The sequence below is a fragment of the Ammospiza caudacuta genome, chromosome 1 (assembly GCF_027887145.1).
Source record: "Ammospiza caudacuta isolate bAmmCau1 chromosome 1, bAmmCau1.pri, whole genome shotgun sequence".
In the NCBI taxonomy this organism is placed as follows: domain Eukaryota; kingdom Metazoa; phylum Chordata; class Aves; order Passeriformes; family Passerellidae; genus Ammospiza; species Ammospiza caudacuta.
In genome coordinates this window covers 19,127,782-19,153,475 of record NC_080593.1, presented here as the reverse complement: position 1 = coordinate 19,153,475, position 25,694 = coordinate 19,127,782, and the positions used below count along the sequence as shown (strand labels likewise).

Genomic DNA, 25,694 nt, shown 5'->3' with positions numbered 1-25,694 from the left:
GCACTGACATCGATCTATATCTTAACCATTACAAGAATTGCACACATTTTGGGAGAAAAAATAAAATTAAACACAAAATGATGTACCCACTAAGCTGCACAAATGCAAATTTCTGAATAATGACTGCTATTTAGTACATGCTGCAAAGATATCCAGAAATGAAGATACCAAGAGCTGTATTCTATGTAATATAGGTGTAATCCTCACCAGAAGATACACAAAGCACAATATTTAAACAGAACTACTTGCATTTTACTGCTAACGTGTCCAAGGCAACAGTTTAGAAATCAACTGCTTATCTGACAATTTTTATTTCTTGATTTTATATATACTATTCCTAAGTATTTTCTCTTTTATTCCTAAGTATATTCTCTCTCTCAAAATTACAGTATAAACAGGGATTAAAAACCCAGACCTGAATTAGCCATAGAACAAAGTAAAATAAGATAATAATTAATTCAATACTGTAATTAGTCTGCTAGGCTTTTTATTATATATCATTACTTTAATTTTGGTTTTAATAACATCAGGCTATTAAAATGCTGTGTACAAGTTTGGGCCCAGAGTGAATAATAGAAAAAGACTGAACTAGGGGAGGGAGAAAAGCAGGGGAAAATACAGAATTTGTGAAAATACAGCACAGAAAATATCTTTAAGGAAGTTCATATTTTCCCCTAATAAAAGACCAAAGTTTCCATAGTCTCTTCTCTGTCAAAGGAAAATGTTTTTACTACTGAAAGAAGATTTCTCCTGAAAATACCACACATCCATTTTTAAATTTTTCCATTTTCAACATCTACTTCCAAGGCATGTGCACACTGAAGCAGAATTCCTCTGCTCAAAAAGCAACTTGCTCCCAGCTTGATTACTGCCAATGAGTTGTTTCATATTGCCATTGTTTCACAGGTTTATTTTTAACTCTCAGCTAAAGGGAAGGAAGAGACAGTGACTAAATATCTATTCTAAGTTCAAAGAAATATTAAATTCTTGGGATGTGGACTTAATTGAATTATACGAAATACATGGGAAAATGAGATGCAAAAATATCTTTTATAAATTAGAGATTGAGACTATGGTAACCTTGACAAATGAGTACCTCTAGATTTGTATTTTGGATAAACTACAACTTATTCCTTCTCTAGCACACATTTAGATATGCTGGGTACTATTTTTGGAGCACCCATGATTAACAACTCATGATTATGCTTTATCAGTTAAAAACCTAATAAAACATATTAAAGGCTGTTCTGCAATATTCTTCCAATTACTTCAAACAACAAACAAGCAAAAAAGAAGTTAGTGTTTTCAGTTGTATCTGAAGAACTGAAATTTTAGTTTGATTTGGGAGCAGTTTGTGTAAGAGATCAAGACAAAAGGTATTTTATCTGTTCAATGCTTAAGCAAAGGATCCCAGACAACTCTGGAATTATAAAGTTGCTTAAATATTTAGGTTGTTTCACCTTGAGAAGTTGAAATAAATGTATAAACTCACAAATTTAGAAACTTACAAAACCAGATGGTTCATCTTAGCTACCAGAAATAATGTAGAGATTGTTTTGTTTCCCCTCATCTACCAACCCAGTCAGCCACTTCATAAACAACATGGGCTTGTCTTCAAACAAAATATAATTATTTAAACACTACTTTAGCAAATAAACAGGAAATATTTTACTGGCCATGGTTTCATCTAAACCATGACAGTGATCTTTATCAACATATCAGCTTATTGTAATTAAGCCACTAAAAGGTTGAAGAGTGTATTATAATATCAACAAAAAATTAAATACTGGGATATTATTGTCAATTATTTCATTACACCTGGCACGTATTAATTTCTAAAGCAGTAAGTCTGCCTGCTAACCCATTCCCGACAATACCCCCAAACACAACACAGAGGACCACTGTATATTTGAAATATTTTGCCAATTAATGCTACCTATAGGTACTGTTAGGCATCTTCAGGCAGAGTTCCCGATCCTCGAGAACCTGCCCTGAACAAAAGTCATTGGTTTCTGAGAAAAGACTCTCATCTCTACAGAAGTTCCTTCCTACCAGTGTGTGACTCTAAATAAGCTAGAAAGAATGAGTCTTTCCAACCAATAAAGAAACACCTCCCACACTGATGTCAGCTGCTCAGAGAGACCTGACTCTGCTGGCCATCTTCAGTAACATTTCCATAAAAGTTACAGCTTTTAGACACAGAGTTAAGAGTTGGTGTTTTCTGCAGACTAAGACATTATTTTACATATTACAACAGAAGTCCAGAGACTAGAGAAAGCCATGACCACACTAAGGTTTTGCTTGTTTAAATGAAACAACATGTTAGGTTGCTTTGTTTGCTAGAGAAATCTCAATCTCAGTTATCTAAAGAGGGAAAAGCAAAGCCTGTAGAGGCACCTCAGTTAATAGCAGAAGGAGCTGATAATGTCACAGACAGCCAGTGCTGCTGATTCACTGATTTCTCCAACACTGCTTCGGGTTTGCAAGTTTTGCCACCAATTGTTGGAAATAAGCCTGTCACACTGTCACGCTCAGGTGGATACAAACATCATGAGTACCACCTTATTTCCTGATAAATATCCTCCCAAAGCAATATTGTCCCATCATGGTTCCAAGGTTGAACATCTCTTTGTTTTGTGCTACAATTGGTTCTCAGAAATACAAAACTGCAAGTTTACACTTAGGTAGGCCATAGTATGGCTTCTTATGCATGGAAATACGCCAGTGTTCATTTTTTAATGCCCAACACTTCATCAAACAGAGTGTCCATGTGCCTAGTTACATGACCTCTAGGCAGAACTTAAAAGTTAAATCTTGTACAATTTTTTTTATAATCCTTTATATTTCAAACAAGTATGCTAGCATAGAAACAAAATTAACATTTAAATAAATCAACAGAATGTCAAAAGTCAAACACATTTCTTAAGGTTTCTGCTGGACTTTCACATTTTTGCCTAAAGGGCAATACATGTCAGATTCAAAGAGTGGGACAGAAGAAGAAACATTCTTCTCCCTGTTTATGATGTACTTTTGGCAGCTTGTTGAATTCTGACAATGAAAAACACATTACTAAATTTCATTTTAGTCAGCATCATGTCCAAATTCTCTAGTATTACCAAGGAAAGTTCTCTCATACTACAAATATATAAGTAGGAACACAGAAAGGAATTTTACACAACAAAAAAATAAAATATATAAATGCACATTTGTCTTCCATTCTTTTAAAATTAAATTCCTGTTCAAGATGCACAAAGTTTTAAATCTGGTCTCCTCCTCTGTCTATACAAATTCAGAGTCCCACAGAGTTCATGTCCACCTTTACAATAAATCAAACAATTGGTGTAGTACACAATACAAGCATATTACTCCATTGCGTTCCATTCCTAATGTAACTATGATTACTAATGAAGCTAAAAAAAAAGCCTCATTGTGTTCCCAAGACAATTCTTGGTGAACACATAACATATCAGATATTGCCATAGGCAAACAGTGATTAGGTCAAGGGGAAAAAATAATCAATGTCTACATAGTTTTCACTTACCAACATACACAATTCAAAACCTAAATTGTTCCCTTGAGTGCAATGCAGTTATACAACAAGACTTAGTTACTCACAATTTAGCAACTGCTTCTAACGCACTAAATGTGCTCAATTCATCTTGGGTTTTAAATATGTCTGCCAATGTCTTCAAATAGGTGGCAGCATCTTTATTAGCAATGGAAGGCTCATGGTCCCAGAACCAACTATGCAGATAGAAATCACATTTTTATTCACTTGCAGTTTGTCCAATCACTAGTTGATGGGTGAAAGGAAAATGACATCAGTATATCTATTTCATTGCACTGCTGCTGAATGACTGTGTAGAGTTTCCCACAGCCATGTTACTGAAGCTATATGGCAAAAAATGACAAGTGTATAGAGCACCAGCTGACTGTATTTCCAGTCTGAACTTGTTAGCAACATCAGTGCAGGCAAGCTTTCATGAGGCCTTTTTCAGCCTTCCCAAACTATAAATCAAACCTATGAAGCTTTGGTGTTTGGATTTTCTAATTTTTCTTTCTTTTTTTTTAATTCTAGAGCAATTCAAATGTATTGGGTTTCTTTGATGAAAATATTTCATTCAGTACTTCTGTGTAGAAGAGAGGGCATAAGTCACCACTTTCCTTCTGGTGAGCATCAGCCATACAAACTGAAGCAGAATAGGAGGAAACAAAGTACGCTTTGTAAATTTACAATCACCTGTTTTTCAGCTATGACTTCAATCTGCAGGATGTACAGCCCGTCCCACAAAACTCACTAACATGCAGGCACAGATAACTGGACAGAAGCTACCACCATCTATTAAACATTGTGTCAACACTGATACTATCTATTTGTTTGTGTTCATGTGAAGCCCACAGAAAACGAGTATCCCTAAGTGTCAGAGAACAAACAAACGTGACTGCAGGTCAACGATGAAACACCCACTGTCCTCACTCCTTAAGCAGCACCAAGGAACTCGGGCGGGTGATTGCCTCCTTAGTGCCTCATTAACACACGGAGACGGAACAGCGACAGCGGAGACTCCACAACCCCTCCCCAGGTAACTCTTAGGATGGAAACCATATAGCCAAGACCCTTTTTCCTCATTCCTTACCCCTTTTTGCTTTAGCACAGGCTGACACAGACCCTCAATACCACTCCCAGATTTACTTCACACATACTTACTGCAACCTGGTCTTAATTTAAGCTCCCGTGACCAGATTAGTTCCAAGAAGTACACCTGATTTTGCCAAGTCTGCATGTGGAAAAACATTTATGAGGGAAATATAATCTTGTAGAAAATTCCAGAGGTGGGAAGGACCTGCTGGCAATCCTGAAGAATATAACTCTAGGAAAGGAAAACAAGTGTCTCCCAGAAGACCACGCATTATCTGTGAACTTTCATAGTTAATAGATACCAGCTGAGTTTTGGCTTAAATTTCTCACTGCATAACCTTTGTTCAATTACCCTTTATTTTTACTGAGCTTCTTTCTAAGACACTCATCTTCTCCAAGGATGTAAAATGAGTAAAACTCAAATTTGCTGCTTGTCTACAGACAAATACTTGGAGCATACGCAGGGAGGAGGAGAGATGTGCTCTGCTGCAAACCCAGCCATGTGTCTCACAACATTCCATTGATTTAAACTGAATGACAGCACAGCAGGGAAATACATAGGAACTAAAAATAATGCTAAAAAGGTGTTTTAATGCTTTTTTATTCTGCTAAGTTTTAAAGCAATTCATGAAATGAAAATGAATACAAACCAGCACAATGTATTCCTGTAAGCTTCTGATAACTGGCACAATCCCTTCACTGGCATGTTTGTTTCCAGGGGAGTGTGTCAAATGAAAGAAGACTCTGTTTTCAGCCTAGCATGCCAAATGAATGAAAATTCTGCTGCCTCATGCTTGAGAAACCAAAAAAAGTGCTCTCCTCAGCATATGTGCACAATTATATGGGCTTAGGTTGTCTTCACCAACTTGAACAACAGTATTTATATATAATTCTTTTCTTCCTTTCAACTATTTTACCTTCTGCATTTTTTCAGAAACTGATTACTTAGGAAAAATTACACTGTCCAAGAGGACAGTGCGATGTACAACCATAAGTATATATTTTAATACAGACTTTGTCTCTGAGATGCAGAGAACACTCATCAACTCTCAACAGCTTTAGAATAACTCTTCAAATTCACAATGGACAGAGGCTACCAAAAAACAACTGAGGAAAACTCAAGCCAGTACTGACTAATAAAAAATTCTTCCTACTGCTGTATTTTATTTGCATTTAGTTTTCTATTCTGATAGCTCAAAATGAAGGAATTAGTAGATAATCTTTATTTATTTCACATTCTTTTCCAGGAACACTATTACATATTTATTTCTATTCTATTTGGTACATGAAATTATCGTTTACACAGTTACATGTATTACATATTTTTATAATATAGATAGTTGTATATATTTATATATACATGTGTGCATATACCTTATAGACTAAAGAAAGTTGTTTCTAGTGAGTTCTCTTAAAAATCTGCCTATTACATCTGAGATCTCCAGCCTACAGCTCTCACATAAAAACATTACCTACAAAATTCCTGATCCTGCAACACTTTCAGAGGAACTAAGTTGCTCCAAAGAAAGACTATTGCTTTTACAGCCCAGGTTGGCAGGGAAAGCAAAATGTGGTGTCTCCTGCAGTGCATTTCATGCTCAATGCCTTTGCTCTCAGATAGCACAGCCCCTTGATTGACAAGAGGTGACACTGGACCCAAGGACAGCTGCATGCAGTCCCCATTCACCACTGTGGAGCATGAGCAAAGATTTTAGGGTGTTGCATCTGACAAGTTCCAACCCTTCCCATGATGTAATGCCAAAAATATGCAGCTATTTGACTGTTTATACAGTGCTCTTGGTACATTTCTGCTTCAGAACGTTTCCAGCTTCTTTTCTTAGGGTAAGGAATTAAAGAAAATTAGAAAATCAGCAAGGCTACATCCCTACCACATCTCTTCCTCCTTTTGCTATTCCTGTTCTCATTACACCCTTCCACTAGAACTGACCCATACACTCTGACACACCTAGATATCTTTTCAAAAAACTCTTCCCTGGTTTCAGTTCAAGGGTAGATTTTGCAGGGAGATTTCTAACAACTACACACTAAGATCTTAATGACAACTAAATACCTATTTAAAAAATAAATAATAACCCCCCTAAAATTGTTTATGCTTCGAATTACCGAGTTCCTGTGTCACCTAAACAGAGTTACTGTCACTTCTGTGTCTACAACTTCAATTGCTGAAACTTTTCATATTTTTATGAAAGGTGTTTATTACCTTCCTTCTGATGGCCAAAAAATGAAGAAAAAGCATTTGAGGGACAGGATATAGGAGGTATGAATGAAAACATAAAGCCATACAAGAAGCAAACAAAGCACAATTACCTTCAACACAAAAGTTTTCAAAAATATACCCATTATCTTATGCATCAACAACACTCACAAGGTGAATAATCCCCACAGGCATTAATTTATAGAATAAACATTAACTATTTATTAGCAACTTCTTCAGCTGATCAGCAGTGAAGGACACCAATATATATGCCCATACACCCAGATAGATCCATCATATACATTTTCACATATATACACATAGTTTAAAAACAAAGGTGTAAAAACCTTACGTCCCCAGCAGACCTTAATGTTTATACAATGCTCTAATTTATATTTGTAATTGCTGCTCAACTCCATGAAGCATTTTAAAAACAGAGTTAAATAAGTTTGGAAAGCATCGTGTGACCATTTTTCTACACTGAGTTTAGTAATGCTTTTAATGTACAACCTTATTTTAAACAAAAACATGGGTATCATACAGCTTTCTCTTGCAAGTGCAAAACAAAATGAAAATAAAAATAAAAATAAATCATACCTTAAATATTCAAAGGCCCTAACAGTAAAAAAATGAAAAGGTGTATCAAAAAGGATTTTATGAAGCCTGTGTCCCAAGCTCACAGTCAGTATTTTAACTGGCAAGTGAATTACAGAATCATGATTAACCTACACAATGCAGTCAAAGAGAACTGAGTTCTAGAGTTTTAAAAGATCTGGACAAATCGGAGAATTGCTGTGAAAAAATATGACATTATTTCCTGAATGAAAGACTAATGGTCTACATCTGGACAGAATTCATCAACGACAGAAACACAGGATAGAAGAAAGCAGTTAGGCAGAAATGATGAGTAAATCACAAGCTGAGGGCGAGTCAGAGGCACGATGCTGCCTTTCTGTGCTGCACAGCACTGTGACACGAGCAGTATGGCAACAAGCAGCCGTGCCATGTCACACAGCAATTGTAAGACCTCAGCAGATTGCTGCACCCAGTTCAAACAATACAATTAAAGACAGCCAGGAACACGTTCAGACGATAAAGAAAGAAATCTTACTAATAAGAGGTCTAGAAGAATAGAACAGTGACTTGTTCAGAAAAGCCAAAAGAACAAGAGTGACTTAAGCTTACAGAAAAGGCAGCTGACACAAGGAAATAACATATTTAAATATGCAAAAGGTAGCTTTAAAGGAAAACTTTAATTATCGCTTTGTCTGATCTACCCGGGGCTAAGCACTATCACTCAGCTGGCAGCACAGGAAGATTCAAGTCAGGTACCAGGCAAACACCCCATAAGCTACACCAGCATATCACTGGAACAGACTGCTGAAGTCTCCTTCACAAGCAAGTCTTGCATACATTTATCAGGCAGGACTTCCATTTAACCAGCTCTGTCACAGCAGGGTACAGTAGGTCACTAACAGTTTTATATTTTAGAATTTAAATACCCTTTTGATGATCAATTTAATAATTACACTGAAAATATTCCAACTGGATTTACTGCATCTGTTTATGTAGTTTAAAAGGTCCTAGCTGAAAGACAATATTCTTGTCACACTGAAGATGACAGATGCTCATGCCGCAAGAGTCCATGAAATTTCACAGAACCTAAAAGGGCTTCGAAAGGAGTGGCAAATAAAAAGGGGTGGCAGGAAACACTTCTTAGCTATGAAAGCCCATGGGACCCCACTCCATGATTTGCACCACTAGGCATTAGGCTTATTTGTCCTGTTACACAGCAGCTGCTCCAAACTAAGAAAGCCATCCCGTAGCAGATGATCACAAGTAAGGCATCCATATAATTTGAGTTTAGAATACTTTTACATCTATTACCAGCTTTAACCTTGAAAGACGGCAATACAGAACAGATATGATAAGCAAGATTCCTTGACAATGTCAGATGAAAATAAGGACTAAGCTGAACAAGAAAAACAAGCAGAAATTTCCACAAGTAAAACTTTTTTAAAAAAAATTAATTTAACTGTTCCTTTTAAAATATTCTGTAACTGGGTTATTATAAATACATCCTTAAATGCTGCAACAAAACCACACAAATTAGGATAGGGTAGAGCTGCTGTAGTAAACCACATCCATGAAGAGCAGGCATAATTCATTCATTTAAGACAGAAAGCAGGAGCTTCTCTCTCCAAATATTTTATATGTTTACAATATATTTATATATTTTTTTACTTAATACATTTCATATTTGCTTCCACCCTACTTTTCCTATAATATTACTGAAGGGCTCACTTTGCAGAAGCAATGTTATTTTTCTTAGGTTAAGGACACTTAGCAATAGCTCTGTCCACTGAACCTGAGCTGTGAGATCCAGGTGTACCTGAGTCCACAATTTTTCATCTGTTTGTTTATCATCCTAGAGTCTAAAAAAAGACATGAAGAATTTACTGAGATCAAGTAGTTTTTCATCTCATGGTGCAAAATCCACATTGTCCAGTTTGAATAAATTCTTAGCACCTTTTTCCAGAAAATAACCATTGTTAAATGAAAAAAAAAATAGAAAATACCACATCATGGGAGAGGTGGTTCTGTTTTCCATGAATAAAACCATATTTGGGGAATGCCACTCACCTACCACAATTGTTTCACTATTTATTTTTGGCATATAAAACAGAAAAGGTCTACAAATCCTGAGCTATGGGCCATTCATTTAAGATTTGGACTTGATCCTTGAGGGTCCCTTCCAACTCAGAATATTCTGTGATCTTAAAAAAATATCAAATGTAAGCAGTCATAAGGTAAAATATTTTTTCTCTTTTTTTTTTAACTTCAAACCCAACTGATCAGAAGTGGGAAAATGCTGCATATTTTTAATCAATGATTAAAAATACTAATGCTAATGCCTCTGAAAGCCCTAAAAGACATTTCTAAAAAGGTATTAATTTATTCAAAAATTATTTCTCTGTGTATGTTTCGCAAAAACATTGTTTTAAATAGCTAGGTTTATAAAGAACTACCAGCAGCATTTGTTAAATTCTTTCCTTCTTTATTCAGAATACTTTCTACTGAGCTAGTTAGGATTTAGCCCTACCCGCCATGTAGGAGATCATATAATGATCCCTTTATACTCATTAACTACCATTTTAATGAGCTATTACTACCTCGGGACTCAGAAGACCTCAGGGAGGTTGTAACATGCCACTACCTATATAGCAATTCACTGCTGAGTTAGTACATAGCCTCCTTGAAAGGATATAGGAATGCCCTCCATCACTGTCTTTAGTTCAGATGCCAGCATCAGCAGGATTTCTGCATGGAAGACACATCCCATCCTGAAACTTTTAAAGCATCTCAGTTAAACTCCAATAAGCTTCACAGCTTACTCTAAGTGTAGCCCACCACGCTGCTAAATGTTTTCACCCTACTAAAAAAAGGAGCTGAAATCATAAGCATTGTCTGATCACTTCAGCTCACAGTTTGATGGCATAAAATACTGCAAATCTGATCAAGGGCCAGGGTAGGAGGAAGGGGAAACGACCATCGCAAAGCGCTATTGGCAAAATCTGCCAGAATCTCTATGAGCCGTAAATTAGGCAGCTGATGCCCAAAGGTACACAGATAAAGAAATCAAGTTCAGCATTAGAAATCATTAATTAAAATTCACACATAAAATTAATTTATAAGCAACTGAAGCCTAAACAATGTTAAATTTTAAAAATTGCAGACATACGTGAAAAGCCACATAAATGCAACGACTTACGATGGGACTGACTCGAAGACAGCCTTTCCCATTCAGTAGCAATTTTGTAAGAAAAACTGATATTATGGTCTCTAAAAATGCTTATCTGACATTATTTCTACTGAGAATGAGCCAAATAATCCTTAAGGAAGATAATTACCTCTCAAGATTTATGGCAGCTGTGGGCAGATACTGTTACACACAGTGGCATGCTGTTCCCTGAATTGCCCTCTGTGTTTTTCAAATCAAAATGTTTTAACTGAACCACACAGGTCCAAGCAAGGGGCAGAAAGATCCCTTCCCTGCTTTTCATAAAGCCACTCCCTGCAAGCAGTTATTGCTCTTCTCTTCCAGTACTTTGGGGGCATTTTTGCATCAGGGAAGGAGGGGGGTTAATTCATGCTGATTCATAAACTTCCTCCTCTTTTGGTCTGCAAGAGACAAACCAGACACTGAAACACAGACAAGACAAGAGACAGAGCACAGGTCTGCACAGGGAAGAGAAGCAGAGAAGATGAGTGAAGGAAACACTTCTGATCTGCTTTAAGCACTCTTCAGTCATCTGAGGGCAACACCCAACAGCCTCACCACTACAAAAGGCAGTGGGTATCAAGCACATGGACATGCCTGTTTCTCTCCTTATGCACAAAAATAATTCTGCAAAAACAAGCCTTTTGTGCTGATAAACTGGATAGTTCATCACCACCCTCAGAGCACTGAGAAAGGCACAGCAACAGCCCATACTCAATGCTTACCCTGAAGTCATGACTGAAGCAGATTGAGAAATGCTCCCTGCTTCCTGAGAGAAAAACAACTAAAGGAGCTAATGCAAGTTTTTCAGCCACTGGTATTCACAGGTAGCAGCTGTATGGATTGTATTTGCCTCACATCATGTGTCCTCCACCCATAGAGACCTGTCCTCAAAGCACAAAAGCAGAGTTGAAACTGAACTACTGAAGAAATCTCTTGCTTCCTCCACTTCCATTTTCATTTTCCTGCCATCATAAGCAGAAGTAACAGATAAGAGGAATTTTCTTCTGACACCTGTATTTCAAGTATACCTCCTCAGGCTGGCAGGATTACAGAGCACAAAAGAGAGCCAACTGCAGGACCTAAAAAGTTGGGTGAGCAGAGCTAGTAGCAATACAAACACTGCAAAAGGCAAAAAGAGCAAAATAAAGAGGAAAAGTATGCCTTTTTCTATGCCTGTGGAAAAGAAGAATCAGCAGTTGAGTGAGCAGCAATAAAAACTTGGCACAGGTTGCATCCCATTAACTGTGCTACCAGAAATCTGTTTCAGCCAACTGACTGCAGAAGATAGTGGCTACTACCAATTCATTACTTGCCTCTCAACATGGGATTACAGGATTATCAGCATCAAAGATAACAGTGAAAGTTGGGAGATAAAACTCTGGTCCTGCTGCCTCAAGAAGAAACACTGGGAAATGTAGAATATTTCAAATGCATAAGATAAGATTTAAATGAAGCAAGGATAAATCTTAACATAGGTTCTCATCCAAGTTTTCAAGTAACAAAGTCAAGACTAAAAGAAAAATCATCATACAAGTAAAAATATAATTAGTAGGTAACTTTTCACACAGGGGAAGAGGAAAGGACTGCAAGTACACAGTTCCTACACAGAAATAAGCATTCTGTTACTGACAATCCTGCAAGTAACAATAATATGCCAAAACTGCATTTCCCTCTGCGTCATAATCCCAGCCATGGAATCTAATACATGGAGAGGTTTTTTTCCCCAACAGATGCAATTTCCTCTTCTCATAACTTGTCTTTTTTGGAAGGAAGGAAGAAAACCCAAGCACAAAACAGTGGTGGCAGAAATATTGCAAAACTAGCTCTCAAAAAATCTGTCCCAGTAAGTACCCCAGGACAACGTAACAGAAATATTTACTTCAAAGTGAAGAAACCAGAAAGAAGGAAGAAAGTACTAAAATTAATCTGTTTCCTCATCTAGCTCCCCTCTTCCAATCAGTTCCACACAGACCCTGAGCCAACTTTAAGCAGATGCCAGCAGTGGAAGCTGAATACCCTGTGGCAATGTCAACAAAGAGCAAACAGACCTAAAGGATAAAAATATTTGGTCAAATTCTGTTTTTGTTCTTTGAATCAAGAGAAAGTATGAAACTCTGTAAGTAGCAAGAGAATGTATGGTTTAGAAAATTATGAGACTGCCAAAAGATAAGAGGTTAATTTGAATTTAATTCTGTCTAAAATGTAAACTTACCATTTAAAAATTAGTAGATAACAGAAATATGACAAAGATAATACATCCTACAAACAATAATGAATATTCCAAACAAGAACTCAGTGATTCCCTGAAAAGGAACTCCAATCTGTTGTTACTCCTGCCACTCTGTCTTTATGCCACACGCAGATGATGAGTGCTTACCCAGTGAGCAGCCATTCAGGATTTTTCTCCACGCATTTATTCATGTGTGGCCTCATCTGCTCGGAGCTGCATGCTGTTCAGACATGTTTGGAAGCTGTGGCTATTTGTTTTGAAGCCCATCTTGATGGCATCAGAGTTCATCAATATTATTCACCACTGTAGTCTCTTAAGAGACAAGTGGACATTACTTACCTTTTTTAATATATCATAAAATGAGGCACAGATGAAGGTAAAATCATCAGTAATCTCAGATATGATTTTTCCAAGTGCTCGGTATCAAACAACATTTCATACATTCAGGGCACAGACTTTAATCGACTTCAGCTGCAGCTGCAAACCCTCAGCATTTCTGCATATAAGGCCCTAGTACCTCAAATTATGCAACCAGAATTGCAGAGCACTCAAATCAATTAGTCACCACTTGGGAAAAGTTTCGTTTAAACGACTTGCCGAGCATCACATAGGAATTCTGTGGCAGAGAGAGGAACAGAATTCAATCCTCAAGGGCACTTTTCGTCTGACTAGCTTACCCATGAAACCATTTCCCCCCGCAATCTTCTCCCCCACTCTCTACATACCCTCAACATCTACAGGTTAAACAGTTTTTACAGACAACAGTCTCTTTCAATACATAAGCCTGAAGCTGCACTGGGGCCAGATCTCTCCCTGAGCCTGAATAAGTAAAGACCCTGTAGAATATAATGTAGTGAATTAAAAATCATCACAATGAACAAGCACAAAGAAACCAAATTAAGATTTGAAACATTCTGAAAACTGACATTCCCTAATTTTAGAGCATGCAGCCTCAGAAATTTGTTCCTAGTTCTTTTAAAAGTGATATTAAGGTACATGGCTGCAGTACAAAAAGAGAAACGAGCAGATTCAGAAAGGAATAAAAATTTGCATATCCAATGCAGACCTGCTTTATAATACTAACTCACAAGCAGTGTTTTCCCTCCTCCCTTCAAATAAACCCCAGCTCTCTGAAGCATCATTTTGATTCTAACAGGCTCCACTAAACTGCAGAACAATCTGGCTAGTTAACAACTTGCCTATTTCAAATTACAGATCTTGACACAAACAGAACATAAATGGATTTTTCCTTATAAGTGGAGCATTTCTGTGAGATGTACAGTAGTACTGGTGTCTTCATAGACACAGAATATCATTGTAAAAGGGTTTGGAGAAACTGGTAAAGCAAGTGCATCAATTAGGAAAGGAGACTGCATGTATTTAAAGCAGATGAGCCTGGGTGCAGACGGACAGGTCTGAAACACAGTGTCCATGCAACTGATGACTCTCTTACAGGAAAATGAACTTTTTGTCTCAAAAGACTCAGAAGTATTTACCAAGCACTTTCTGCAAGGCTTAGGTATTTTTATCACCTATGACAAAGCAGCCCAAGTCCCAGCACCTTCCAAAATCTCTCAAGTATAGTGAAAAGAATGAGATTCTAAAAATAATAGCAGCCACATGAGAAAGTGGTAAAGTGTTTTAATTACTAATTCTCTTATGGTACAACAAAGTTCTTCCTTAATAATTCAACAGAAGTTCCCTACATGAGAGGGTACTCAGAAAAACAAATGGAGATGTCTACTTTTAGATCACAAATAACTGCAACAATTTTTTAACCAAATTATTTGGATATATAATTTGTGAGGTACATTTTCAGAAGTTATAAATAATCCAGAACCGTTTTACTTATGTGAATGGCATTGTTGGCATGTATCAATACAAGACATACTTGCAATACTTTATATCGCTTCTATCTCTATTTATCACATTAAATGTAAAACATTTGACTGAGAGTTGAAAAGCTTTATATACCCTGGAAGACAAATTCCATTCAGCTGAACAAATATGACTAATCCAAGCCTTTCCTTTAAAAAGTCACATGACTCTAAGTATTGTAGTAATATTTTTGATAAAATATTTCATGTATTTTATAATTGATGCAGCTTCCCTGCACTATATAAAAGAATAACTTAAAATATAGAACCATACTATTCCCACATGGGGCAATCAAAACTTGTATGCAATTCAACCAACATTGTTTTAAATACTGAAATTCCAGCTACACAAGTTTTCAGGAATATTAGGACTCATGCATATACTTACATGGGAGTTAAATGCTACTGCTGCCTAAATACTCATGGAATTATGCTCCCAAACTGTCAAGCATGCTAAACTTTAATTCAATAATATTTACAGATCTCAAGTCAGACTCATAACTATAAACTGAAAAATTTTGCTTTCTTTATGAAATGAGCCTACAGAAATCTTTGGCTGAGTCTGAAATATAAGTGAGTATTGAATAAGGGCACATCAACAAAAAACTTGCTGTTTACCACATAAATAAATTGCAACAGAAGTTCAAATTCCGAAATGCTCTCTTATGGCAAAATAAAACATGGAGTTAATTATACGAGCAATTTTCAATTTTTCATATTTATTCTATTCTCACTAAACACTTCAATAAATGTTAATCATGACACAATTTTCTATAACCAGTTTTATAATTTTTTTCTATTATTCTACAATTATAACAAAGAATTGTCACTGAATTCTGTAATTGTTAATATAAATTAGAATTGTTTAGAAGGTCTCTTCATTGAAGGGAAACTTCTGATTATTTTCAGTAATTCAGTGGCTTTGAATAGTGAATTTCCTCTATCACTATTAAAAAGCAAGTAAATGAGAAAACGAACTTCACAATCATCTTCAGTTCTGGTAAGGTATTTTTATTTCCAAATTACAAAGTGAAGTATTGCCTAAATAAAGGGAATGAATTCTTTGTTCAAAATAGACATCAGAGTAAACATAGGAATATTCAAGGCTATTATCTCCAGATACTGGGTGGTAATTTGTTCCATTTTATGCCTTTTCCAAGAACTGACTTCCACACAGGAAGTGACCATTTGGGATTTGCTCAGCAGTCAAGGGTAAATAAAAATGCCATCAACAAACCTCAAAGTTTTAATGATAAAGTTAATATAAAGATATAACTAAGAGACAGTTTCAGGGCAAAAATTATCCCAAGTGTTAGCACAGTAAAAGAAAAAGGCCAGAGGATTTTTAAAAGATCAATATGAATTTGCTGACTTCCACAGAGATAACACCTAGAAATTGAGACCTTTACTATTATTGGCAACTCTTTACCAGATAAGGAGAAATAAAAGTAACACATTGCTTCTGGGGAATTGCAACTACTGCACTGATTAATATAGAAACTATTTAGCACAGACTAGTTACCCTCTAGGAAGCACCAGAGTTGCATTATACTCACAGCCTTTTTTCCCCCTTTTATGAAATGTGATTTTTTCCACACAATATTTAACAATTGTATGCAGTCATATAACATGCACCCCTGAATAAGTTGCTCATCAGCTAGATAAGTTTATCTCTAGGATGAAAAAAGAAACCAAACCAACCAACCAACCAACCAACCAACCAACCAGATTTTTTTATAAGTTACATTTGTTAAAATTCTTAACAATCACCTAGAAATATAAAATTTATTTTGCACAAATAGATGTATTCTTCCCATATCTGATTTTTGGCATTTATGCTGTTCATCCTGGCAAGCAAAACACAGTAAGGTCAACATTAACTTCTTAAAACAGATTTCATGTTTCAAATGCTGCTATAATTTTCTTGTATCTTTCAAATTTCAGATTCCCCCAAACTGAACAGCAGCAGCTAGAAAAGCTTGCACCACCTTATCATAAAATTGTATTGCACCACAGTAGCTAAGATTTTCCAATGACATTAAATAAATGCAGCCATACCATGTAATGGAGTAAAATTACATTGTTTTCTAACAAATCTTACTGAAAACAGCACTGACAAGAAACCCATTCCAACACCATTTTATGCCACACAACAAACTAATGCCAGAGATGAAATGCTACAGTCTCACAAGGGCATTTCCAGCAAATGAGTCTCCCTGACTAAAGCCATCATTCTAAATACTCACTATCTTTGACTCCATCTTCTAACCTTTTCTTTCTACCACTTGACAGAATTTTTATTTGGTACTTATTTGATAAAATAAACTTGAATTTTCCCAAGTAAGTTTGCTCTGGCTGCCATTGCACTTAACCAGCACAGCAGTCCATCAATTTGAATTGCTAACATTAATATGAGGAATAATACTAATTATGAAGAATAACATGCTTTAATGCCTTTTAAAAATAAGAATGGCATCTGAAACCAAAATAAATATTTGATAGCTCTGGCAATTTTAACTTATTTTTAACTGTGAGTTTATATAATACTATTATAGAGCTAGAATAATGCTGATAATGATTAAAATATTTGATAATTATGCAAATTTAGAGTTTGCTTTTTGACATTCTCTTAAATTAGGAACAGGCTGCTCACATAGAAAACTTAACAAACCAAGTTCTTATCATCCCATCAAAAATATAACTGCAAAATATTAGCTATGTGTATTTTAACAAAAAAGTTCAGTCAAGTTGCATCTGCATGGGTGTTTTTGATACTCATTCAAAATCACTTACACGTCAAAGACACTGCATGAAATTGAAACCTTCACTAATGCCAAGGTTTGACCCAGGATCCAAAATAAATCTGCATGTACAGACCCTTGTACCTACACAAAGCACCAATTACTTCAAATAAGGTTTTGTCTGTGCTCTAGAGTCCACCCATGTGGAGCCAATTACTACAGCAGGGCCATTATATGGTTCATTTCCCCATACCAGCTTGGCAAGAGGTGTACATGGGTGTAGGAAGTGCAAAAGAACCTTCACTAATAAAGAGCCTCAAACACACATCCGTGCATTGTAATATTTAATGTTACAACAAACACCTCTTCAATGGACTAGACCATGCACAGCAGTAAATATTGCAGGGCAGTTTCCAGTGAACAGTATTTTTCAAGTTTCTCTTTTTGGTTACCAGTGAAATCCAACTATCTTCTTTTTACAAAATCTTGAATAATTATGTTGATCCTTAACCTACAAAACACATTTCTAACAATACCTGGGAATTATTAAGAATCTTGAGAAGTTGTAGGATTCAAACAGAAGGTGTGAGAAAAATTCCAGAATTGCATGTTCTTCAAGTAGTATGCTTATAACAGCAGAAGCACTGACATTATTGATAATGTCTGGTATCATTCCAGGTCTAAATGGAAAATTTGTTGTTAGAAACAATTATTATAAATAGGAGGAAGCCACTTGAGTATAAAAATCTCTCCCCCATTGAAAGTACTGAAGCTCCATCTAGAGGCTTTTCTCCATCTACTGTCATTTGTGGTATATGTAATATCACCTAGAAATGTGAACAATATTAAATGTCAGAGGCTTCCTTTGTACCTCCTCTTTTGTTATTCATAATGGTTCTTGCCCTGAACCTTTGCCCAGCAACACTAGCTCCTTCACTGCCATCAAGTGGTAAGAAACCCAAACTGAACTTCAAAATGTAAAATCTCAATCATCAGATTAAACGATCAGTATGGTAGAGAGATAACTATAATTACTGAATACTGACAATCTTTATGGTTCTTCTCATTGAAGTTCTGGTATATCTACCCCAGAGCACTAAAGTGTCTCACACAATAAATTCAGCAATGGTTTCAGATCTCTTTTTGTAAGCTTTATTTTTACTTCAAATTGTACAGAATAAAAATCTATATCCACATTCCCCAACACTAGATTTTGAAAAAGAAAGGCATCACAATAAAAGAATTTATTTCTTTAAAAGGAATAATACATGTAATGCTTGACACTAATAATATTTAATTTGGCAATTAGGAAGAATTTCATAACATAATTAGCAGGAACAGCACAAACATCTCCTCAGACTTTGTGTTGCCTATTGGCAGCATCTCAAAAGAGAGAGTGAAACAGCAGCTCATGTCTCCAGCAGTGTCTAATGCAGCAAGTATGCAGCTATGTCAGTCTCTTTGTGCTCCACAGCTGTAATCAACTGTGGACATTTGTTATGTCAGGAGAAGCCTTAATGCTCTACAATCACAAGTGACCTACTGGGAGACAAGCACACAACACACCAAAAAACTGGGAGGGTTTGTCTAGATCAAATAAACAGGAAAAAGAACTAACAAAGTAACAGCAGAACGGAGCCAGGCTGCAAGACCTTGATTATTTCAATTTCAACCCCTCAGTGACTTATGGTACAACTGCTTCCATGGCTGCCCATCACTCCCACATGGAGTGCTCTGAGTTACAGAAAGCCCACAAGGTCTCCCCCATGACCTTGGTGGAATACCAAGGAACAGCACTGCAATAAAGCTCCCAGTGCACACCCAGTGTCACTGCACTAACAGCTTCTATGTGCTCCTGCATGCACACTATCTTATTTCACTACATTTTCTTCCCAGTTATTCCAATTGGGTATTTTGCCCATAGCAGAAGGTAAAGTACAAAGACATCTTGGTGTTGTCCTGTTAGACAGAATAGTGACCAGCACATGCAATGGAGCTTAGGAATTCAACTTCTGTCACAGGAATTTAAAAACAGAAAAAGGAATAATGAACAGGAAAAAAAACCCAAAACCAACAACAGTTTTGACAGCAGAGATATTCTATGCCTTATCATTACTTCACTGGTAAAGAAAGAACTATTGATTTACTTCTACCAAACCCTCTGTCCAGCAGTCCACAGTTTCAACCTGATCTGTGTAAGTACTGGGTTGCCACTTACCTACTTCTAACTGAGCAGAACGAGCTCTGCTGAAAGAAGGCTCACACAAGGCAGTCAGCTGAATCTGTGCCATTTAAAAAGCAACCTCCAGACAGTCAAACTTTCCAGCTGGAAGAGGTCAGTCTGAAAGATCTGACTTCTGTGTTTGCTTGTCCCTGGAACCCAGCCTGCTCATCCAAAGACACATCATTTCTAGACCAGAAATTTTCAAACACAGTTGTAAAAAATCCTCCTTCAAAATAATAATTGGTACAACACCTAGACAGTGAAATTTAGAACATATCAAGTATTTATTTAAGAATAACTTTTAAAAGCCACAAATAAAAATAGTATATACTGGGAAACTTAGGACAATTATTTTTCTACAGTGTTGGGAAAGGAGGGATAGAACTGATTCTGGCAGGCAGAAGTAAAAATGGATCTTCAGGAATTACATGAATAAGAAGAGACTAAAAACTGAACAGAAATCAGTGAACTGGCAAAGACAAAACCCAAATAAATAAAAAAGCACTACCAACAATGCCAAACTATGTAAGGATTAAAATAAAAATGGGAATATACAGGGCAACTGTAACATGCAGCCTAAAGCCATATGTAGCTTTAATATCAAGGCAACACTAAGTGCCTGTTGCTTGGCAATTCATCTCCAGGTCCAACTGAAAAGCCAAAACCAATTTTAGCCAGTCAGTTACAGAAAGCATAGGGATTAGACAAAGAGGGTGTTCCTGAAGTAATTGAAATGTAAGTTAACCAGGGTGCATGCAACCACTTTAGCTCCCAAGCTGAAAGGGCAGACTGAATTTATGATGAGCAGTGAAAGCCACAGTAAAATCTGATGGCAGCAGGAATACATTTAAAAACAAACCAACCAACCACACAAAGAAAAAAGATGACCTTAAAGATTAGGAGTGACAAACAGAAGACATTGGACATTAACAAGAAATTTAAAAACCCTCAGTTTTTCCTCCCAAACATGATTACATGTAGTTTGAACTGACTGCAGATATCTCAGAAGAGTCAAACACATTGATAAGAAAAGTAACCAGAGAAAGGGTGCTTTAAAAGTTACAGATATCCCTGATTGATAACTGGTTCTTAATGAGAGGCCAAATAAAAAAGGGAAATGAACTCAGAAGGCAAAGTACAGTATGACCCAAGCAGAACGGAGAGGACTGTCAGACTGCTCATTCTCGCAGCCTCTAAAAATTAGAGTGAAAGAAAACCAAAAAACAACAAGCACAGAAGCCATGGAAAATGCCCTCAATGAACAGAGAGCAGTTATTAGCTCCAGAACTGCATTGCAGAAGGTTCCTGGATGCACTCACAAAGCTGTAACTGCACTCAGGCATCAGAGCAGCACAGCAGTTCTGAGCTGCGGCCACCAGGGACCCCGGACACCGCCCTCATTGTACAAACACAGAACCGGCTGGCTGAAAAACGGCTTTGGGCGTCCCAAAGAACAAGAAACCATTTACTTAACTGTCTCGTACTTCATCATCATTCCAGGATTAACAGTTTGAAGAAAGGGATTTCATTGGGGAAAAAATGATGCAAAAAAAGTATAAAATCAAAACAACAACAAGAAAACCACCAGGAAGCCCAGCAAGCTAATGGCAGCAAAACCTGTAAACCTGTTGCCAAACATTAATCTAGAAAATCAAGTCCTTGTAGGCAGATCTGTTACAATGGCTAGAAAGAAATAAGAAACTGAAGAAATGAAAAATTAGTAGTATAGGTAATTTTGAAGTTTTGTTTGCATCTTTTCTGGGTAAAGAACGTAACAAAGCTCAACTGAAACTAAACACGCAGGAGGTCTACAGGATGCTTCTAAAGGAAGCATCATCTTCCTTTCTGGGGCTACAGGTGTTATCCTAGTGCTAACAGAAGAACACTTGCCTTTGCTCTTCTCTGTCAAGATGCTACCATCATTGGGACTCTAGAGGAAAGGCTGTGGCCTAGAAATTTAAGCTCAACTCATCCAAAATACCATCTGAACCAGGCTTTGTCAGAACATGGGATAAGTGTTCATACTTTATCCAAATAAAACCACCAAGGTTCAACTTAAACAAAGAAAACAAAGGACAGCATAATAAGCAAGATGCAACTTCAAAATGTCATCAAAAGATCAGCAGTGAATCTCTTGAAGATTATCTCCTGTCCTTGGGCTATATTAGAAACTGCAGCACTTTTCCTGATGCTTGAAAAGAAACACAATTTTACAGCAGTTATACCAGAGCACATGCAATAATTCTTGCTAAAACCACCAATTAGATAATTATTTTAAAAATTGAATACAGAAGGCCTCAAGCCTGTTAGGCAGCCAGCAAGACTGAGCATAAGAAACTTCCCTGGAGTAGCTGGCTATCCCAAGCACATGCTGGCTCACTCTGTTCTTCTGCTCTCCTTCCTCTTGCCAGAGTGCTGGGCTCAGCAAAGTGCCACCCTGCACTGTGCATCAGGGGAACTGACAGATTTTACACTAGTACAGCTCACCTAGAGCATTATTTCACTTCTTGCAATTATGCTTTTCCTTAACCAAGTCATTGCAAGACAGAATCCTTGGGAAAACTAATCCTGTTTTCAAGGTACCTACTGCCAATATATGAATTTGTTACTACCAAAATCCCAGAGCACAAGCCTTGGGCTGAGAGGCAGAACAGCCTTTTCTAGACTGAAAAATTATCTGTATTACACTTACCATAGCCTAGCACACAAGCTAATGGCTCTTGAACTAATTCAGTCACACACAAAAAACAAAAACAAGCAAAAAACCACAAACAAACAAACAAACAAAAAACCCTTAAAAAACAAAAAACAAATCCCAACAAACAATTAAGCAGGGAAGAAGGGGAAAGATCTGTTAATTTCCACATTTCATTGGATTTTTTCCATGTTTTTAGAGTATCTGTGAGATCAATGTTCATGAAGTCTTAATTTTTCTTTTTACCACCACTTCATACCATCTCATCTTTAACTGGCAGTACAGGTTTCACTATTTAACTGGACAAAAAATAGATTTTTATCATGACAGTTTGTTATTTTTCAGCTTTGCCAACTCATACAAGACTCCATCTTTTTAGCCATTCTTACCTTCATGCCTAAATCCACTAATAGATTGGGGGGGGGTTGTCAGAGCGCACACTGATAATTTTTTGATATGTGAATCTTTTATCTGTCCACCCCTTGCCAATGGAGAGTCCAAGAGGAACCTCTGGTTGAGCAAGCTAGCCCTCAAGAACAGTAAAAAAATCATCTTACTAAACTATGCTGTGAATCTCATCCTCAGGTGAGGCATGGCAATGACTACAGGATGTGCACTCCTTTCAGCCTTGCAGCCAAACTGAGACTGCACGAGCAGCCCCGGCGTGCACTGGGGGTGGGGAGGGTGTTTGGCTGTATGACAAGTTCTACACTTGTAACTGAATGGGAAATAGTTTGTATATTTGTCTTAGCTGAATTGCAAAATATTGAATACTTGATCAAGATACAATTCTGTCTTGACTGAGAAATCAATTTCAGAAAGCAACCTCGTCCAGTACTGCCTTTCCTGGCCATAGTATCAATCCAATCACGTCTAAGCAGCTGTCATGTAAGGCTCTCATATCTCATGAGAGCAGACAGGATAACCAATACCCTGATAATAATGGGACCCCATTAATTCAATGACAGTGTCTTTGAGTTAATCTGTTAGAAAAGACCCCAGAAGCTACAGGAATGCATCTTACATATTCCACAAGTGAAGACACATTTCACAGTCTTCTGCTTCCTTTTGGTCAGAAATTTAAGGAGATATGCCCCTGCTAACAGTTGTATAAATACCAGTCATATTTTCTTTTCCAAAAATAATATTTTTGTGTTAAAAATCTGAACTTTGAGGAAGTCAAACACACAGAAGACAAATGAAAGAATTTTTCTTAGAAAGCAAACGTGGATATCCATATTCAGTGTTAAGCAGTGTTTATTTTCACAAATACATTTACAAGGGAAGTCAACATTCTGCAATGCACAATACCAACCTATGCAAGTATGCAAGAGCACTTTTTAAACATGTGTTCCAAATTACTTTTTAGACTTCAGGTATTATGAAATGAATGCTGACAAAAGTTTTGTGCTGAAAACTTTAAAACAGAGTGATTTAAAAGAGGAAATATAGCATCAAGATTAAAGTACTTCATTGTTAGGGCATGATTTTCAATTCAAATTGATTTCTCTCCAACTCTATCCATTTTTATTAGAGAATATAGTATTACCTAAACATTTTGGATGTAAAAACAGTCCACTCAAACATACATCTTCAGAGACTGAGAGAATTAAATATTACAGTTTTACCTAAAAATCAAGATAAAGCAAACTATATATTGCAATTTGCTGTCACACTAAAACAAACTGCAGCCTAGAGAGACAATCCCAAATGGAACTTAAAACAGGAAGTATTTAGCACCAACACCTCTGCTACAAAATCTCCATCTAAACTCTGCACCCAGTACATTGTACCTGCAAAACCACTGTTCCCAGAAAAGAGTCTGATTTCATCTTGCATTACCCCACACTCTTTTCTAGATACTGTTTCCTTGTGTTCCCAAATTTGACTTCTCAATGGACCATATCAGACATGCAGATGCTGGCAAACAGCACAGTCTACCCTAAATTCTCATTTCTTGATGATAGTCAAGGTGCATGCACAGCATGGAAGCAACACACAGGATTAGAGACAGGGTTGAATTCCTTTAAATAGGACCTAGAACTATGACTTTATTATGTCCCCGAACAATAAACAGATCAACTCTATTTAGAAGAATAAGAATATTGATTATACAATAAAGAACTGTACTGAAAATTTGAAATTCAACACCCTTTATCTGACACAACTTTTAGCTTTAGAATGTTCAATTAAAGCTCCTCTATTTCAAACAAGTTCCCTGCTGCAAAAGTTATTTCAGCAAGTCTCTACCTTTTAAAAACTTCTGGAAGTGAGGGTATTTCAGAAAACCCTGTCATGTTTCTCTTCACAATGCCAACACCCAATAGAAAACACAAAATTGAAGTCTTCACTGTGATTTATGCAATACCAAAATCTTGCCTAAACCAGTAGGAATAAGCAAAGACATAGCAAGTAAGTGGTACCATAAGAATTACAATAACTGGATTAAAATATTCTTATTGTTCCCAAAACAATATACTTAAGTACATCACAGTAAGAACTTTGCTGCAGAAATAATAAATCCACAGATTTACTATGGTATAAAGTCACTGTGAGTCAAAAAGGAGGGAGGGATGAGAGGATGCAAACCAACTCTGCTCAAGTCTTAACTCCAGTAGTAACACAAGCCCAAACCCTCTGTCTTGCTGCCTGAAATGGGAATTGCTGTCCATGACTGATGCTACAGAGCTGAAACCAGTAACCAAAGCAAAGTGACCAGAAGCAGATGATGTTCCTGAACTCCCTATGGATATCTCAGTTAAAAGCCTGGGTTCCTATGAAAATGTGCTCAATCATTTACGTGGAGCAGTTAATCAAACAGGAAAAATGGCACAACAGCAGCTATTCTTCCTTCCAACAATAAATAACCACAACAGCAACGTGGTGGATTTCTGTGCCAGTTCCATCAGAATTCATGGAATGCATAGCTAAGAAAATGCTTTGCTACTTCTTTCCAGCATGTTACTGAGGACTTCTGTATTTGTCCAAGCAAACTAGAGTGTCAATTAATTTTATTTTCAAAACCCTTTTATTTCTTCAGATGTAATCAAAACCAAGCTGTTAGAGACTGCTTGATGACAAAACTATGGAAAGTTTCATTTAGGAACAAAGCCACAGACAAGTAATTTCATAATTCACTTAATGAATCTTCTCTGTTGGAGGTGTTCAGGAGATTCTCACACCAATTGTGTTCCTGGCAGATCAAAAGAAGAGAATTCAACTTGAAATACATATTGGACATATTACCCCAAACAGGCAAACTACATGCTAATAAGTCAGGACCATAGCT

At 36.8% G+C, this 25,694-nt stretch overlaps 1 protein-coding gene across 1 annotated transcript in view; it reads right to left on the bottom strand.

Annotated features, from left to right (window-relative positions):
• The window catches only part of DNAJC1 (DnaJ heat shock protein family (Hsp40) member C1), a 108,356-nt gene that overhangs the window by 71,403 nt on the left and 11,259 nt on the right, over window positions 1-25,694 (bottom strand). The gene's annotated exons all lie outside the window — the stretch shown is intronic.